Source organism: Antechinus flavipes, chromosome 4, assembly GCF_016432865.1.
Source record: "Antechinus flavipes isolate AdamAnt ecotype Samford, QLD, Australia chromosome 4, AdamAnt_v2, whole genome shotgun sequence".
Classification (NCBI taxonomy): domain Eukaryota; kingdom Metazoa; phylum Chordata; class Mammalia; order Dasyuromorphia; family Dasyuridae; genus Antechinus; species Antechinus flavipes.
Window position 1 is genome coordinate 478,916,544 of NC_067401.1, and position 17,900 is coordinate 478,934,443.

Here is a 17,900-nt window from a genome sequence, read left to right on the forward strand (position 1 = left end):
ATCCCCCCTAAACTTAGGATCATCATCCCCCACAAATACCTACAGAGTCCTGGGGAAAGTGGGCTCAGGCTTGGGGTGGGGGGAAACGGGACACACAAAGGAGTCATTCCCAGCTCCTGATTTCTAGCAGTTCATTTCTCCTTTTGAGAAGCCCCGATGAAGTTTCCTCTTGGTGTGGACTCTGAGAGTCGTCCTGAAGGTGCCTTTCCTTGATGTGGCTCCTCATGCACATCCTCCCATGGGCCACTGCTACTCCGGGATCACTGCTGTGGCGACTGAGAAATCTTCTGACCTTTTGAAATTCATACAAATTAAATCAAAAACTCTCTTTTCCCCTTCCCCCAGCCTCCCCAGGAGCTCTCTTTCATGGATTTGGTTAGAACTGCTCCCCCATTTGACCGGCCTGCTATTGAAATGGTAAATTCTAAAATGGTGTATTGGGCCCATTGGGAGTTCCTAAAGAAGCACATGGCAGAGGTAGACATGTGCTCACCCAAAGACTCAAGAAAGGTCAGTTAACAAGCATTTATTAAGTGCTTACTGTGTGCAAGGAACAGATGCTGGGGATACAAAGAAAGGCAAAAACACAGTCCCTCCCTCCAAGGAGGATTCTCTTCCTTCTAGCGGGCAATGCGGCATTTAAACTCTAGAGATAAATGGACAGAGTAAGTGGCAGGCGACAGAGGGGCAGCGTTTCTGAGTTCTAACTTCATGCGCTCAGGAAGAACATTTCCTCTGCCCTTCAGGCCCTGGGAGACAAACTCAGAGGAGAGAAAAGACCAGAGGACCTGACTGTGTGTCCTGGCCAGTCCTGTTCCATCTCTGGGTCTTGGCTTCCTTCTCCATAGAAAGGAGGCTTCCTGGCCCAGGTGTCCTCTGTTCCTCCCAGAATTACAAACGCTGTAAACCTTGATATTCGGGTTTAGAGCAGAGGAGGACCTGAGGATAAACTGCAGGATCAGGTAGAGACCTGAGAGACCACCAGACCACCCCTTGAGACCTAGAGAGGGGAAGGGGGACTTCTAAAGCTCCCAAATCAACTCGACCCTTTGTTGCTCCTCTAATTTAAGGTTTCAGTGAGGACTCGGCTGTCCCCTATCCCGAGTCCCACCTGCTCCACTTCATCCTGAGCTCCTTCCTCTCCCTTCTTTAAAATCGGGTCCCTGAAAATTGGAAAATAGGATGGCACAAATTAAGTATTGATCAACATTTCACACCCTATAGTAAGATAAGATCAAAATGGACTCGTGATGTAGGCGTAAAGGGTGATACTAAAAGCAAATTAGTAGAGCAAGGGAGAGTCCACCTCTCAGGTCTCTGGAGAAGGAAAGAATGTATGGCCAAAGAACTAGAGAACATTATGAAATAGAAAATGGATAATTTGATCACATTAAATTAAAACAGTACCAATGCAGACAAGATTAGAAGGGAAGCAGAAAGCTGGGAAACAATTTTTACAGCCAGTATTTCTGATAAAGGCCCAAGTTCTAAAATATATAGAGAACCGAGTCAAATTTATAAGAATACAAGTCATAAAGAGATCTAACTCAGTTTCAATTGATCAAGGATGGACAGAAGCAGCTACACCCAAAGAAAGAACACTGGGAAAGGAATGTAAACTGTTTGCATTTTTGTTTTTCTTCCCGGGTTATTTCTACCTTCTGAATCCAATTCTCCCTGTGCAACAAGAGAACTGTTCGGTTCTGCACACATATATTGTATCTAGGATATACTGTAACCTATTTAACATGTATAGGACTGCTTGCCATCTGGGGGAGGGGGTGGAGGGAGGGAGGGGAAAAGTCGGAACAGAAGTGAGTGCAAGGGATAACGCTGTGAAAAATTACCCTGGCATGGGTTCTGGCAATAAAAAGTTATTTAAAAAAATACAAGTCATTCCCCAATTGATAAATGGTTAAAGAATATGAACAGACACTTTTCAGATGAAGAAGTTAAAGTCACTTATAGTCTTTTGGAAAAAATATTCTAAATCACTCTTGATAGAGAAATGCAAATTAAGACAACTCTGAAGCACCATTTCACACTTCTCAGATTGCCTAAGATAACAGGAAAAGAGAATGATAAATGTTGAAGGAGAAGTGAGAAAACTTGATTGCTGGTGGAATTGTGAACTGACCCAACCATTCTGGAGAGCAATTTGGAAGGATGCCCAAAGGGTTACCAAACTGTGCATACTCTTTTATGTCACCCCTGGATCTGAACCCAAAAGAAATCATAAAAGGAAAAAAAAAAAAAAAAAGGATCCACATGTACAAAAATGCAGCAACTTTTTCTGTAGTGACAAAGAATTGGAAATTGAATGGATGCCATATACTGGGGAATGGCTTAATAAGTTGTACATGAATGGAATGGAAAATTATTGTTCTATAGGAATGATGAGCAGGCTGGTTTCAGAAAGGGGAAGAGACTTACAGGAACTGATGCTGAGGGAAATGGGCAGGACCAGGAGATCATTGTACACAATTATAGCAAGACTATGTGATGGTCAGCTATGACAGACTTAGCTCTTCTTGACAAAACCAAAAAGACTTGGGGTGGAAAATGCTGTCGCATCCAGAGAGACTGAATGTGGATCAAAGCTGAGCATTTTCACTTTTGTTTGTTTGCTTTCTCTTTCTCACTGTGATTTCTCTTTCCGTATGATTTTTCTTGCCCGCCGTGACAAATGGAATATTTGTTTAACCTGTGCCGGACGGCTCGCCGTCCTGGGGAGGGGAAGACGGGTGTGTGGGAAGGAGAAAAAAATGGAACACAAATTCTTACGGAATGTATGTTGAAAACTGTCTTTATATGCATTTGGAAAAATCAAATACTACTGAAATAAATAAATAAAACCAGGTTCTCGAGGCCAAAGGCTGCCACATGGAATTCCTTGTGAGCTTCTTTGTACTTTCTAAGTGCCACGTCAGAGGCAGGGCAAGCTCCAGGTCCACCAGCCAGATGCCCATGGGGGTGGGGGGTGGGAGGGAGTGGGGGGTGGAGGTAGGGGGTGTCCAAGAAGGATCAGACTTCTAGAAGGCCTAATCCCTGCAGAAGGCTGCACGAAGGAAGCAGAAGGCAACTGGGTTGTGTTGGGCCAAACGCACCAGAGGCTGGGGCTCAGTTCTGGAGACATAAATAGAAACAAAAGAAAAGATAATCTCTACCCTCAGAAAGCTTACATTCTGACAGGGGAGGACCATGTAGATGGGAGCTGAGATGGGGGCAAAGATAGGGAGACCAGCAAATAAAGAGTAGAGCTGGGAGCATTATAGTGGATAGAGCCCCAGCCCTGAAGTCAGGAGGAGCTGAATTCAAATCTGACACTTAACCCTTCCTGGCTGTGTGACCCTGGGCAAGTCACTTAACCCCAAGTGCCTCAGCAAAAAAAAAAAAAGAGAGAGAGAGAGAGAATAGAGCTAGGAATGAAGTGAGTGTAAAGTGGCCGTCCATGCCAGGGACTTGCCAGTTAGAAGGGGGCAGCAGGGCAGAGACCTGCCCGCAGTGAGAAGGCTGCTCCTGAGGAGGACGAGGAAGAGGAGGAGGAGGAGTCCTCCAGTGACCAGGAAGCTCCACACCCGGCCAGCAGCCAGCCCTGAAATGGCAATTTGTAAATTTTAAAATTATTTGGATGAGAGATATAGAGAAGGCTGCTTTTCTAGGAGTCAGAGGTCCTGGGTCATGACTGTTATTTCTGTGACTAGATAAATCTCAGGAACTTAGACTCAGATCTAAGAGGGATCTCAGTAACCACTGAGGGAAACTTTTTACAGATGAGGAAACTGAGGCTTAAAAAAGTAAAATGACCTGCCTCGAATCACTCTTTTTAGACTTAATGGCCTCTAAGGTCCCTTCTGGCTCTAAATCTATGAGGAAGTTTCTCCTTATATTAAGCCTCAGTTTCCTCATCTGTAGCCTGAGTGGGTCTCACTCGATGGCGACTGAAGGTGTTCCCCCAGCTCTAAATCCTCTGCTTCTAAATAGTGAGCTCCCTGTCACGGGAGGTCTGCAAACCAGGGCTGGACACTGAAGCAGCACAGAGCTGCCTCCTTCCAACTGGAACTTTCCCCTCTATAGGCCTCCATTTCCACCTCTGTAAGATGGGGACACCAATGGCTGCTCTAAAGAGAGGCGGGGCTCCAGCATCTTAGCAAACAAAGGTCTCCTTGCCACCTGTTCCTGGGGAGGGGGGGAGGAAAGGAGGGAGAGAAGGAGGGAGGGAGCAGGGAGCGCCAAAGGAAGCGCGTCTGGGCTGGCCCAGCCAGGAGCTCTGACTTATGCTCCAGTTAGCGGTTAGGGAGCAGCAGGGAGGCCTCGGGCCAAGGGAGAGGCCCGCCCACCGGGCCAGGCCTGGCCCTGGGACCCTAGCCCAGAAAATCTCTTCCAGGTTCCTGCACTGAACGGCTCGCGATCCATGCCCTAACCACCTGCTGCAAGCACAGGAAAACAAGAGAATCATTCCAGCCCGTGCTAAAGACAAGCTGATCCTCTGCTTCTGACCGGGTTTGCTCTGTGGCCTAACAGAGACAAGCAGACAGTGTCGGGCCTCTTGGAACTTCTAATTCACAGGAGACCTTAAGTGGGTATTACATAGACAGAGACAGAAAAAAGATGATAGAGATAGATTAAAGAGAGAAAAGGAAGGAAGGAAGGAAGGAAGGAAGGAAGGAAGGAAGGAAGGAAGGAAGGAAGGAAGGAAGGAAAGAAGGAAGGAAGGAAGGAAGGAAGGAAGGAAGGAAGGAAGGAAGGAAGGAAGGAAGGAAAGAAGGAAGGAAGGAAGGAAGGAAGGAAGAAGGAAGGAAGGAAGGAAGGAAGGGAAGGGAAGGGAAGGGAAGGGAGGGAAGGAAGGAAGGAAGGAAGGAAAGGGAAGGGAAGGGAAGGGAGGGAGGAAGGGAAGAAAGGAAGGAGGGAGGGAAAGAGGGAGGGAAGGAAGGAAGGAAGGAAGGAAGGAAAGGGAAGGGAAGGGAAGGGAAGGGAAGGGAAGGGAGAGAGGGAGGGAAGGAAGGAAGGAAGGAAGGAAGAAGGAAGGAAAGGGAAGGGAAGGGAGGGAGGAAGGGAAGAAAGGAAGGAGGGAGGGAAAGAGGGAGGGAAGGAGGGAAGGAAGGAAGGAAGGAAGGAAGGAAGGAAGGAAGGAAGGAAGGAAGGAAGGAAGGAAGGAGGGAGGAGGAAGGAAGGAAGGAAGGAAGGGAAGGGGAGGAAGGAGGGAAGGGAGGGAGAATGGAAGGAAGGAAGGAAGGAGGGAAGGAAGGAAGGAAGGAATGAAGGAAGGAAGAAAGAAAGGAAAGGAGGGAGGGAGGAAGTGATGGGGTACGCTTCTAGGAGAAACATAGCAGTATAGAGGTCCCCTGACCTTAGAGTGCTTCTGTTCTAACAATCTGCCAAAGATTCTAAAGTGTTCTGGCTTTAGAATCAGTGATCCTGAGGTCCCCTGACCTCATTTATTAAGAACTTAGTGAATGAGAAATACATTTGAAACAGAGAGATACATACAAAATAAGGGTAAAAGGCTGGAGCAGAATTTATTATGCTTCAGTAGAAGCAAAAAAAGAAAAAAAAAAAGCAAGGGTAGCAATTCTGATGTCAGATAAAACAAAAATAAAAATAGCTCTAATTTTAACAGGTAAGGATGGGCAGTGAGGTAGTGCAGTGGATAAAGGTAAGGAAGGAAAATGCATCTTGTTAAAGGGTAGAATAAACAGTTAAATAGTACTGATACTAAATGTATATGCACCAAATGGTACATCCAAGTAGTTAAGTCGGTTACAGGAAGAAATAGATAGCAAAACTATTTAAGTGGGGGAACTCAACCTTCCCTTCTCCGAATTAGACAAATCTAACCACAAAATAAATAAGAAAGAAACTAGGGAGGTTAATAGAATCCTAGAAAACTTAGATATGATATATCTCTGGAGAAAATTGAATAGGAAAAAAAGGAATACACCTTTTTCTCAGCAGGACATGGCGTCTCCACAAAAACTGATCATGTAGTAGGACACAAAATCCTCACAGTCAAATGCAGAAAAGCAGAAATAGTAAATGCTTCCTTTTCAGATTATGACACAATAAAAAATCATCTTCAATAAAGATCCCCTTGTGACATGAAAAGACATTGGAAGAGAATGTTACAAAACATGCTATTTATGTTTAAAGCAAAAAAAAATTTTATATTGGATGTAGAATAATTAATTTTTTCTATACATGGCAGAACTCAAGACGTTGTAAAAAAGGATTTCATTCTGTTTTGATGGAGGAATGAAATCTTAGGTCTAAGATGTACTGAACGATAAGTTTAGCATCAAGTTACTAGACTGCATCGTATAAAAGCTTATATTTTTCTTCAAACTTTATCTCATTATGTGATGTTAGATAAGTCACTTCATTTTTCTATACCTCAGGTTTTCATATGTAAAATTATGAGATTGAATTAGATCATCTTCGAGATCTTTCCAGATCTAAGCAGGAATGCTATTATAGAATCATAGAATTTAATAATTGGAAGGGACCTTAGTAATCTTTATTTAACTCTGTAAGGAAAGCTGGACATTAGTCTTTGTTAGAATTTCAAGTTTATGACTTCTATGAGAAATAAATCTTATTTAGAATTTAGCCTCAAGGTAACATTTTACTTTTGTTTCTCTGGTTTTTTTCTAAATAAGATAGAACTTTTCTGCCTATTTTTGATAGGTTTCAGTATTGTTGGAGAGCAGTTTGAAATTTTAAAAAGATGTTTCCTTGATCAAATTAAATGATGTTATCCAGTTCTAGCTCCCAAGATTTAAATTTTTTTTCTTTAATAGGTTACAGAAATAATTCAATACAAAGGTATATGTGCATTATCCCTGAAATTCACATTTGCTTTTTGACAGAAATTTAATAGAATTTTAAGGCCTTATAGAAATTTAAGAACTGAAATCTTTGTAGGAATAAGATATAGGAAGACTTGATGGACCAACTTGATGGTCCAATATATGAATTTTAAACAAAACAAAAAAAAGACCTTAGTTCTAAAACACAGGAGATAGTCCTCTGCCCACAAGGTATTTACATTCTAATAGCGAATGACCAGGGTAAAGTGATTTTAGAAGGGAAAAGGGATGATAGTATCCCAAGCAGAGCATATTGTGGAGTAACGGGAAATAGTTTGGAGGTCTGCCCACTTTGAGTAAATGACACGAGGCCTTATGCCCAACTTTATTTGGATCAAGAAAGCTCCCAGAAATCAAAAACCAGAGGATTTAAGGCAGCTAAGTGAGGCAGTAGATAAATCAACTGTCCCTGGAATAAGGAGGGCCTGCACTCAAATCCATATTCAGTCTCTTTATTGTGTGATCCTGGACAAGTTACTTAATCTCATTGCCAAAAAGAAAAAAAAAAAGAAAAAATCACAGGGTTCCAAGCTGTCAGGGGCCTCCAAAGCACCCCAATCCAATCCCTCATATAGAAAGGAGGTAACAGCCTCCAAGTGAACAAACAGCTGAGGGGAGATGGACTGAAGATGATGCTGATTTTTTCCTTAAAAAAAAAAAATCTTTGTGATGAGGGATGGGACCCTGGGAGGGAGAGAGGGAGGGATAAAAGGAGAAGTCTGGGTGATGTAAAAATATCAATAAAATCTATTTTTATGGCTGACTTTAAAAAATAATTTTAATAGAATTTTATTTTTCCAAATGCAAAGAGAGTTCTCAACGTTTATCTTTGCAAAACCTTTCTTTCCAAATTTTTCTTCCTCTCCTCCTCCCTTTCCTCTCTCCAAGATTACAAGCAATCCGATCGAGGTTAAATGTATGCAATTCTTCAAAATATATTTTCACATTTGTCATGCTGCACACACACACAACACACACAAAATCATGTCAAGGGGGGATAACAGCAAGGAAAAAAAGGAAACAAACAGCAACAAAAAAGGGTAAAAATGCTATTCTTTAATCCACATTCAGTCTCCATAGTTCTCTCTATGGATGTGATTGTCTCTTTCCATCACAAGTCTATTGGAATTACCTTGAATCATTTCATTGTTGAAAAAAGCCAAGTCCCTGACAGTTGATCCTCACATAAACTTGAGGTTCATGTGTACCGTGATCTCCTGGTTCTGCTCACTTCCCTCAGCATCAGTTCCTGTCGGTCTCTCCAGACGTCTCTGAAATCCTCCTGCTGGTCATTTCTTACAGAACAATAATATTCCTTAACATTCACATATCACAGTTTACCCAACCATTCTCCAACTGATGGGCATCCACTTTCCAGTTTCCGTCACTACAAACAGGGCTGCCACAAACATTTTGGCACATACAGGTCCCTTTCCCTCCTTTAAGAGCTCTTTGGGACGCAGACCCAGTAATGACACTGCTGGATCAAAGGGTGTGCACAGTTTTATAGCCCCTTGGGCACAGTTATAAATTGCTCTCCAGAATGGTTGGATCAGTTCACAATTCCACCAACAATGTATCAGTGTCCCAGTTTTCCCACATCCAAACATTTATCATTATCTTTTCCTGTCATCTTAATCAATCTGAGAGGGGTGTAGTGGTACTTCAGGGTTGCCTTAATTTGCATTTCTTTAATCAATAGTGAGTTAGAGCAAAAAAAAATCTATTTTTTAAAAAAAGAAGTGGAGTCTATTATTTCTGAAGTGAGGAGTTGTAGATTTTCTGGAAAGGGGACTCGGGCAGGATTTTGCCATTGGAGAAGGGGAGGGAGAAATAAAAGCAGGTCAGAGCCGACAGGCACATTTTCTCATTTTACAGAGAAAAAAACCTGAGGCCGGCTCAGAGGAATGTCCTGGCTCTCCCCAGGCTGCCCTTGCGCCTTGGATTTGAGCTCTATCTCTGCTGCCTGGGCTCTGGGCGCCCACATTTCCCACATTCAGCTTCTGTCAGACTTCCCATCACTTAAAGAACCCCCAACTCCTACCCAACCAAAGAGTCTCAGGAAAAATGTTCAAAAATATTTTGGCAGGTTTATTTCTGGGGGCAAAGAACTGGAAATGAAGGAGATGCCCATCAACTGAGGAGTGGCTGGACAAACTGTGGCATGTGAATGGAGTAGTTGTGCTGTAAGAAATGATGAGCAGGATGCTTTCAGAAAAACCTGGGAAGACTTGTGTGAACTGATGCAGAGGAAAGTAAACAGAGCCAGGAAACCGAAAGATCTATCACTCTGATCAACATAAATGACTAACCACAAGTCCAAAGCATCTGCAATGAAACATTCTATCTGCCCCCATATGAGAGTTTATGGACTCATTGTGCAGATTGAAGAATATTCCTTTCTTTCTTTCTTTCTTTCTTTTTCCTTCCTTCCTTCCTTCCCATTTCTTTGCTGAGGCTGGGTACATACTTGGAATAGATTTCCTTCTCTCTTCTCCTTGGAATCCTTCAAAGTTCAGCTCAAGCATCACCTTATACATAAGGTCTTTAGTGATTCCCACCCCCAGTGACCTTATGTTTATAATTTACTTTGGATGTCACTCTTTATGTCTAATTGTATAGAAATATATATATATATAAACATATATAATTATATAAATAATATATAAATATAGAATTATTTTATGCTTCTATATCTTACACAAATTTATATATAACATAATTTACAGATCTTGTTTATAACATAAATATTTATATTATATAATCTTACATATAACAAATTTTTATAAAGTCTAATGTATAACAAATTTACATATAAATTATAAATTTCACACATTTCAAAATGATGTGTCATATAAATGTATATATTATATATAGCTTTTTATAAATAGTATATTTTTCTATCTTATATAAAACATATACATTTATATATAATATATATCTTACATATAGCAAATAGACCCACACTAATGTCTACCTCAGAGCTGCTCCGCTTACCACTAGCTAAAAATAACCCAGCCCAGACTGATAAGCAGCTTTGCCTCCAACTGTAGGAGGATGAGGAAGAACAAGGAGAGAAGGGGGAGGGAGGCAACCGCTCTTTCACAATCACACTCTTTCCCCCTCTCAACTTGACCAATAATGCAACTGCTATGGGACGGAGACGTTCATTCTCTGCTTTAGAATGAGAGCTCTTCTCGGACAGGATTGTGTTGTTGTTGCTTTACTCTCTGCACGGTATCTGATACACAGTAGGTGCATAATAAATGCTCATGGACTGATTTTTTTTCTTTTTGAATCTGTGACATCTCCTATGCTCTATTGCTCAGTTTCTCTGAATCCCCAGGCTGCCATAAAGCTCTCTCCAGAATCACCTTCCTCAGGAGCCTTCGCATCCTCATGCCCTGGATCTCCATCCTCTTCCCCTTTGGAGGCAAAACTGATTTGGGGGCTGGGTTATTTTTAGCCAGGATGAGCTAAGCAGCTCTATCAGTCCGGGGATCTGAGCTGGAGCAGCTGAGCAGGCAGACGGGAAGCTGCCTCCCTTGGGGGAATTTAGGGAGAACTTGAGAATTGGGAGCATTCCACGGACATACAATTATTGAGCACCTGCTGTGTAGGCCCAGGCCTGCTGTATCACATCTGGGATACTGGGGGAAAGAAAGCAGCCCCGGCCTTCTTGATACAAAACATAATGGGTAGGGAATGAGGAAGGTAAAGGAGAGACCCAGCTGGGTGGCCATGGAGGGTCTGGAGCACCCTGAAATCCTGGGATAGACCTCCGGCCTGGGCTGGGGAGGGGGAGAGAAGAGGAGGAGACTTTGAGTGTTGGGAAGTCTGCCAGATGCAGGATGCTCGGGGACTGTGGGTGCCAGGGCCCCAGGAGCAGACACAGGACTCAACTTCTCACAACCACTTTTCAGGGAAGGTGCTTTATTATCCCCACTTCATAGATGTGGAAACTGAGGCAAACAGGATTTAAGGATCTTGGTTGTTCATAAGCTAGTAAGTATCTGAAGCTGTATTTAAACTCAGTTCTTCTAGACTCCAGGCCTCTATCCACTTAGCCACCCAGCCACACCTATTCTTTGAAATTTGACTCAATTCCCTGTTTGTTTTTCCTTTATTCCCTTCTTCTCTGCTAATTTTAGCTGTATTATACAAAACCTTTTTGATTTTTGGACTCAGAATTATCCATTTGCCCTCATTTTTTATTTAGTCATAAACTTTTCCCTCTCCATAAATCTGACAAGTAATTTCTTCCTTGTTCTCCTAATTTACTTTGGATGTCACCCTTTAAGCCTAAATCATGTGCCCATTTGGAACTTATATTGAGAAATGGTGTGAGGCGTTAGTCTATACCTTTCCTCATTAAGTCATTTCAGTTATATCAACAGTTTTGCTGGCCCAGATCCTGCAGTGGTTTACCATTTCCTTCTCTGTCATTTTACAAATTAAATGGGTTAAGTGGCTTGCTCAGACCTCACAAGTCTGAGTCACCTTTGAACTCGTGAAGATTATCCTTCCTGATTCCAAGCCCACTTATCGGTCCTAGTCTGCATCCAGCTTCTGCCAGACTTTTTCTAGTTTTCTCAAATGCTTATTGATTGGTTCTTTGCCCAGCTGCTGAGAACTTTGGTCTATCAAACACTAGATCATTGTGCTCATTTCACAATTATGTGTCTAATCTGTTCCACTGATCAATCTCTCTCTTTCTTGCCCAGTACCAAATCATTTTGACGATTACACCTTTACAAAATAGTTTATAATCTGGTAATACTAAACTTCTTTTTCCTATTGGAAAAAAAATTATTTCCTTATTATTCTCGACCTTTTCCTTCCTCCAGATGAATTTTGTTATCATCATTTCTGGTTCTAAAAAGTAGGCCTTTGGGTTGTTTGATTAGTATGGCACTGACAAAGTCAATTAATTTGGCAATAAGTAGTATTGACATTTTTATTATATTGGTTCAGTCCACCCAAGAGCAATTAATATTTCTCCAATTATTTAGATCATATCTTTATTTATGTAAAGAGTTTTGTGATTGGGAGAGAATCCCCAGGTACCAAAGGAAAAGCATCTGTAGATGAAAGCCAACAGGATTTTGATTGGATTGTAGATATGGAGAGTATGAACCTCAAAGGGAGAGAGGCTACTGAGAGATGGAGGAAGGGGGAGGACCTGGAAGAGTGATGGAGATCAAGGAATATTGGGAGGGAGATTGAGTGTAGGGTCAGCCAGTACCAGAAAGGGGAGCCAGGTTTCAGGTGTTTGGAAGGAATGGAAAAGGAAAAAATTTAGGATGAAAGGCAGTTAGTTTCTTGTGGAACGAGCATTCTAGAGGGCACAACGGAAGGGCTGGGTTGAAACCTTGAGGATAAGAAGAAGGAATGGTGGAGAGTTTGGATGATGAGCTCTGGCAGTCCAGGAACATTGGGATATGAAGAGGATGACCAAATGGGAGAATGCTCATCACTAAATGGAGAGCACTCCCAAAAGACAGGAGCAGGAAAAGGGAGGTCTGAAGCCGAAGGTGGGGTGGGGGAGCGGGAAGTGCAGTGTGCTCTTGTTTGAGGTTCTCCCCATCCCAATCTGGAAAATGGGCTGGTAGCAGGAGGTGGGAATTGTCTTGTGCTGACACCGATGGAAGGGATGAGGTTAGGGTAGCAATTCCTAGGTCCAAAGAAACATGGGACCAAGTCACGATGGCCATTCTCTTTGCCAAAAGGCAGGTTTATTGTGGAGACAAAATAAGAGGAAAAATACGCACCAGGAGTGGCAAGTATGAAATAGATTTGGGGGAGCAATAGGATTACTGAGGAAAGGAGAAGGAAAGGGGTTTGGGAGGATCCATTAAAGGAAATGCCAGGAAGCCTGATTGGCAGCTTGGATCCATAGAGGAAAATCGCAGACTAACCAGAATAAGCTGGTAAGGGAAGGCACGATGAGGATGAGAGAGAGCACTTCATACGGGCTTAGTCCTGAAAGGGCTTAGCCAAGGTCTTCACTGTGGGCACATCCTTTGGAGGGGAAAATCAGCCTTAGTGTTTTCTCAAGGGAGGAGGGGAAATTCCAGGAAAGAATTCGGCAGTTCAGAGGGAGGGCTCAAGGGAAGCTAAATGGAATACCTGGCTAAAAGATGTGCTAATCATTTTCTTTTCTTTCTCATTTCTTTTCTTTCTCATTTTTTTCTTTTTGATCCATGTTTTCTTGCAGCAAGATAATTGTATAACTATGTAGGCATATATTGGATTTAACATATATTTTTGCCATGTTTAACATATATTGAATTATTTGCCATCTGAGGAGGGGTGTAGGGAAGAAGGGGAATGGGAACACAGGGTTTTGCAAGGGTTAATGTTGAAGAATTATCCATTGAAAATTAAAAAGCTTTAATAAAAATAAATAAAAGACATGTTAATTGATATCTCAGAGGCTGTTTAAAGATGCCCAGAGATTGGGGGATAGACAATGGAGTCTCATAAAGAGTTCCATCCTCACGATCGCTCTAGACAAACAGGATAGTCTGGGACTTGGCCGTGGCCAGATGGGCTTCTTCCTGACCGAGGAAATGAGTGAGTCTGCATCACAAAGGGTGTGGGGCAGATGGGAGGCACCTGGTGTGGCCCCTAAAGGCCTTCCTCAGGGGACATGCTGTACCAGCAGGAGATGAAAGGCTAGCCCGCGGGACCCTTACCTAAGAAGGCTGACTAGGAGGGACCAGAAGTCCTTTGGGGCAAATGCAGCTTAGAACCCGGATTGAGAAATTCCAAAATGCTGACAACAGGTAGCCCCTGACTTTTATTGAGCAGGGGAGATCTGGGTCTCAGAAAATCATTTTGGCAGCTGTGTTGAGATGATGGGAACCAAGGAGAAGAAGATGGGGGTTGATTAAGGGGATTTACTAATTTACTAAGATATAAAATTCATGAGGAGATATAAGGCAAATGGCCTTAAGTTAAGTGGAAGCTGAAATCCTCTGAGAGGAATGGGAGGGGATGATGTGGGAGGGCTGAAGAGAGATTTGGAACAGCTGCTGGGGTAGGGGAGGAAGGGGGTGGAGAATAAATTAGGGATGAGTAAAAGGGCGGCCTGGCCCATTCAGCAGCACACTGAGTACAAAAAAGGCAGCTGGGATGGGGGTGGGGAGGATAAATCCAGGTTGGGGTGGGACAAGTCGTGATGGAAGACCTGAGCCAGAAAGACTGGGTGATGTGGTCCTGGTGAAGTGGAGGATGAAGATGAGGCGAGAGGAAGGAGGCAGGAGGGGGTGATGGCCTGAGCAGGGAGGGCAGCCGAGAGGAAGGAGGGAAGGGTGGGTGAAATGAGAGGGTCCAGGGAGAAGTGGCCCGGATCTCGGCATTCCTGATCGTGAGGGCGAAGCCCGTTGGACAATGAGCAGAGGAAGGGGGTGATCTCTCCCACTGGGACTTCAACTGAGTGAAGATGAAAGGGGATAAACTGGGGGGAGGCGCCTTTGAAGGGCATTGCGAGCTTGAGATGGTCCCTGAGTAGGAAGGTGGGGCTGTGGTCCAGGTGCTGAACTCCTGGAGAAAAGAGGGGGAGTGCCTCGGATGCTGAGAGCTGGATGGGGTGATGTAAGCGGATGGAGGAGGTCCAGTGGTAGGGAAGAGTGGGCAAGGTACAGGGTCTGGAGATTAAATGAAATAACTCCGATACGAAGCACTGCAAATCTTAAAGAACTACGTGGATGCTGTTATTATTATTATTATTATTATTATTATTATTATTATTATTATCATTCCTATCCCTGTTACTGGTAAGGAATCTGACTGCATTTTCTCCTTACCCGATGTACCATGGAGCTAATAATGAAAGGCCTTCTGGGGGAAGCAGCAGGAGCTGGAAGGGTGTAGGAGGAAGGTCTCTGGTACAGGGAGCTTTATTATAGAATGAGTTCCCGAGGAGTCGGTAGAGCTGAGTGGGGACTTGGGAAGAGCAGGTTGGGCTGAGGTAATTGGAATGAGATGGGGGAGGGCCAAGGGAGGGGCTGCTTTTTAAATTAGTCATTGTTTCCCACTGATGAGATCTTCAATGTTGGGTTTGGTTGGCAGAGGAATTTAATTAATTACTAATTAATCCCCCAAATAGGCTGGGAGAAGGCACTGATAGAGCTCCATTAGCTCCATGGTCCCACCTGCTGGGAAAGTTGTCCAGTCGGAAATCCAAGTTATGTTGGACCCCTGAAGCCCACCCTCGGCAGTCTCGCCTCACCATGTCCTCTCAGATATCCCAGTCATGTCCCCAGGGTTAAATTTTCCCTATAAAATCTATTTATGGGCCGTCCCATGGCCAATCCCAAGTATATATATAGCAGGGTGTGACCCTTTCAGTTTCTCCTTAGGAGACACTTTCCCATCCTCTTTCTCTCTAGACTGAGACTACCTGCAGGTGGCTTGGGGAAATCTAGGAACTTTTGTACCTTAAGCTCTTTCCCCCTTCCCTCCAAATGAATAGGTTAGGAGATAAGACAATCCTTAAGTTAATTGAAGAAAATGGGACAAAATTGTATCCAACCGATAATTTATTCCATTGCTGAAAAACTTGTTCTTCTTGCATAAACTTTTGCAATCAAAATAGTTTATATTAAAAGAGGAAATATGAGTAACCTCTTGTATGTTTTAATAACATAATGTATATTAAAATATTTTGCCACTGATAGACTTACATCTATGCCATAGAAATATCATAAATATTTTTTCCTTTTATTAGTCTGGAAAAAAGATCAAATTCCCAGTTAAATTAAGCATTTTAAATTAATTTTCAAACAATGTGCTTAAATTCATTTAGAACTACTGGGCCTGTATCCCAAGGAGATCATAAAAAAGGGAAAAGATCCACACGTGCAAAAATATCTGTAGCAGCCCTTTTGGTAGTGGCCAGGAACCGGAGACTGAGTGGATGCCCATCGGTGGGGCAATGGCTGAATAAAATTGTGTATATAAATGCTACGGAATATTATCTTTCTGTAAGAAATGAGCAGCAGGTGATTTCGGAGGCCTGGAGACAATTGCATGAACTGATGCTGAATGGAGTGAATAGAACCCAGGGAACATTGTTCACAACAACAAGATTATACAATGATCAGTCCTGGTGGGCGTGGCTCTTTTCAACAGTGAAGTCATTCAGGCCAGTTCCAATAGACTAGTGATGGAGAGAGCCAGCTGCAGCCAGAAAGGGGACTGTGGGGACTGAATGTGGGTCACAACATAGAATTTTCAACTTTTTTTTGGTTATTGTTTGCTTGCACAATTTTTCTTTCTTATTTTTTTTCCCCTTTTGATCTGATTTTTCTTGTGCAGCATGATAATTGTGGAAATATGTATAGAAGAATTGCACATGTTTAACATATATTGGATTATTTGCTATCTAGGGGAGGAAAGTGGGAGCGGAGAGAGGGAGAACACAAGGTTTTCCAAGGGTGAATGCTGAAAACTATCTTTGCATGTATTTGGAAAATAGAAAGCTCTTTAAAAAAGAAAGAAAGAAAGAAATCGCAGTGACCATTCAGTGTTGGTGGGATTTTAGTGGCTGATTCTATGTCCTAACTCTCCGGGACAAGTTCTTGCTATGTAGCCAGAAAGGTAGCTCTCTCCATTATGTAAAATGCATTTTAATTGTAAAATGTAAACTTCTTCCACATGATGAGCTTTGCCTCCTTCCAGCTTGAAGCAGCCATAGCTCCAGTAGAAGATGGAGGGAGATTTCCAGCCCTTGCCCCAAGCACAGAAAAGAAGGGAAATGATGGGTCACAGACCAAAGTCTATTCAAAACCCCCATTCTAACTTATTTGCCTTTTACAACTTTTTGATGGCAATATAATTTTGGAACTAGGAAAATTGATTCACTGGCCTTCTCCTTCCCAAAAAGATAAGGAGGGTCTTCAAATCTTAAGTCCCATTCCTCCGAAGTATAGGGCCCTCAGGAAAACCCAGACTCTTTGCTGGGGCGCAGGCTGATACAGTAGCAGAACTGTGTGCTGTTGATTTAATTTATTTGGAGGTGCTTCAAATAAATCATTTGTGTTCTTTTTGTGTAGACCCCACTTTTTCTGGGACCGTGGGAGTCAGCCACAAGGATGGGACAGGGACCTATCCCTCAGGACTCTTTCTCGGGGTGCCTTCTAAAATGGGAAGACTGATATTTTATTAAATGCATCATGGTCTCATTGTTTCCTACTTCCCCTCATATCAGCCCTGAGATAGTTTTAGGCAATTCATATAAATTGCTTTTAGCTAGCTCTGTCCCTAACTTATGTGTTAAGAAGGAAAAAGCCTGACTGTAAATTCAGCAGTAGCCAAGCTATTTCTACAGAAATAAAGTTGTAGAACTGCTATTTAAAAAAAAAAAATTAGCAGATTCTGGAGTTTTGGGAGACTAATCATTAAGTTGTTTGGCACTAATTAACTTGCTTCCTCCATAACTCAAAAAGGGAAACTCATTTGCCATGAAATTTAGTAAATACTAATTCCTGAGTAATGCTTATTTCTGGAATTGTAGAACTGAGATTTGGCTTGTAATTAAAAACTTGTGGAAAATATGTTTAAAACTAGCTAAAACTGGTAAATTGCTGAGTATGGAAAGGTAGAGATGAGGTTTAAAAAAAAAAAAACCTGATCTAGATTGGTTTTGCATTTAGAGCTATTCCCTTCCCCTCTTGACAGAATGTGGGAGGAGAGGTACAGCTTAAAACCACATAAATTGTGAATCTCTTACTATTACAATTATATGAGATAATCACTATTAACTGGTGCACGGCTCAGGTTGTGAACTTGTTTATTTGGAGATAAGATCTTAGAAATGTGTGTGTAAATATTGAAGTATTACAACTGAAAATGTAAGTCTATTCCATTTGATTTGATTTCAAGCTCTAGTAACTTAAGTTAGCCCTTTCTCTCTCCCCCTCTCCACTTTTCAGGGTTGGGGAGGTGAAAAAACCCAACCAGAACCATTCTTTCTTTCTAGCAACCAACAAGGCCATAAGCCTTAGGAAATGAGTTTAGTAGGGAATG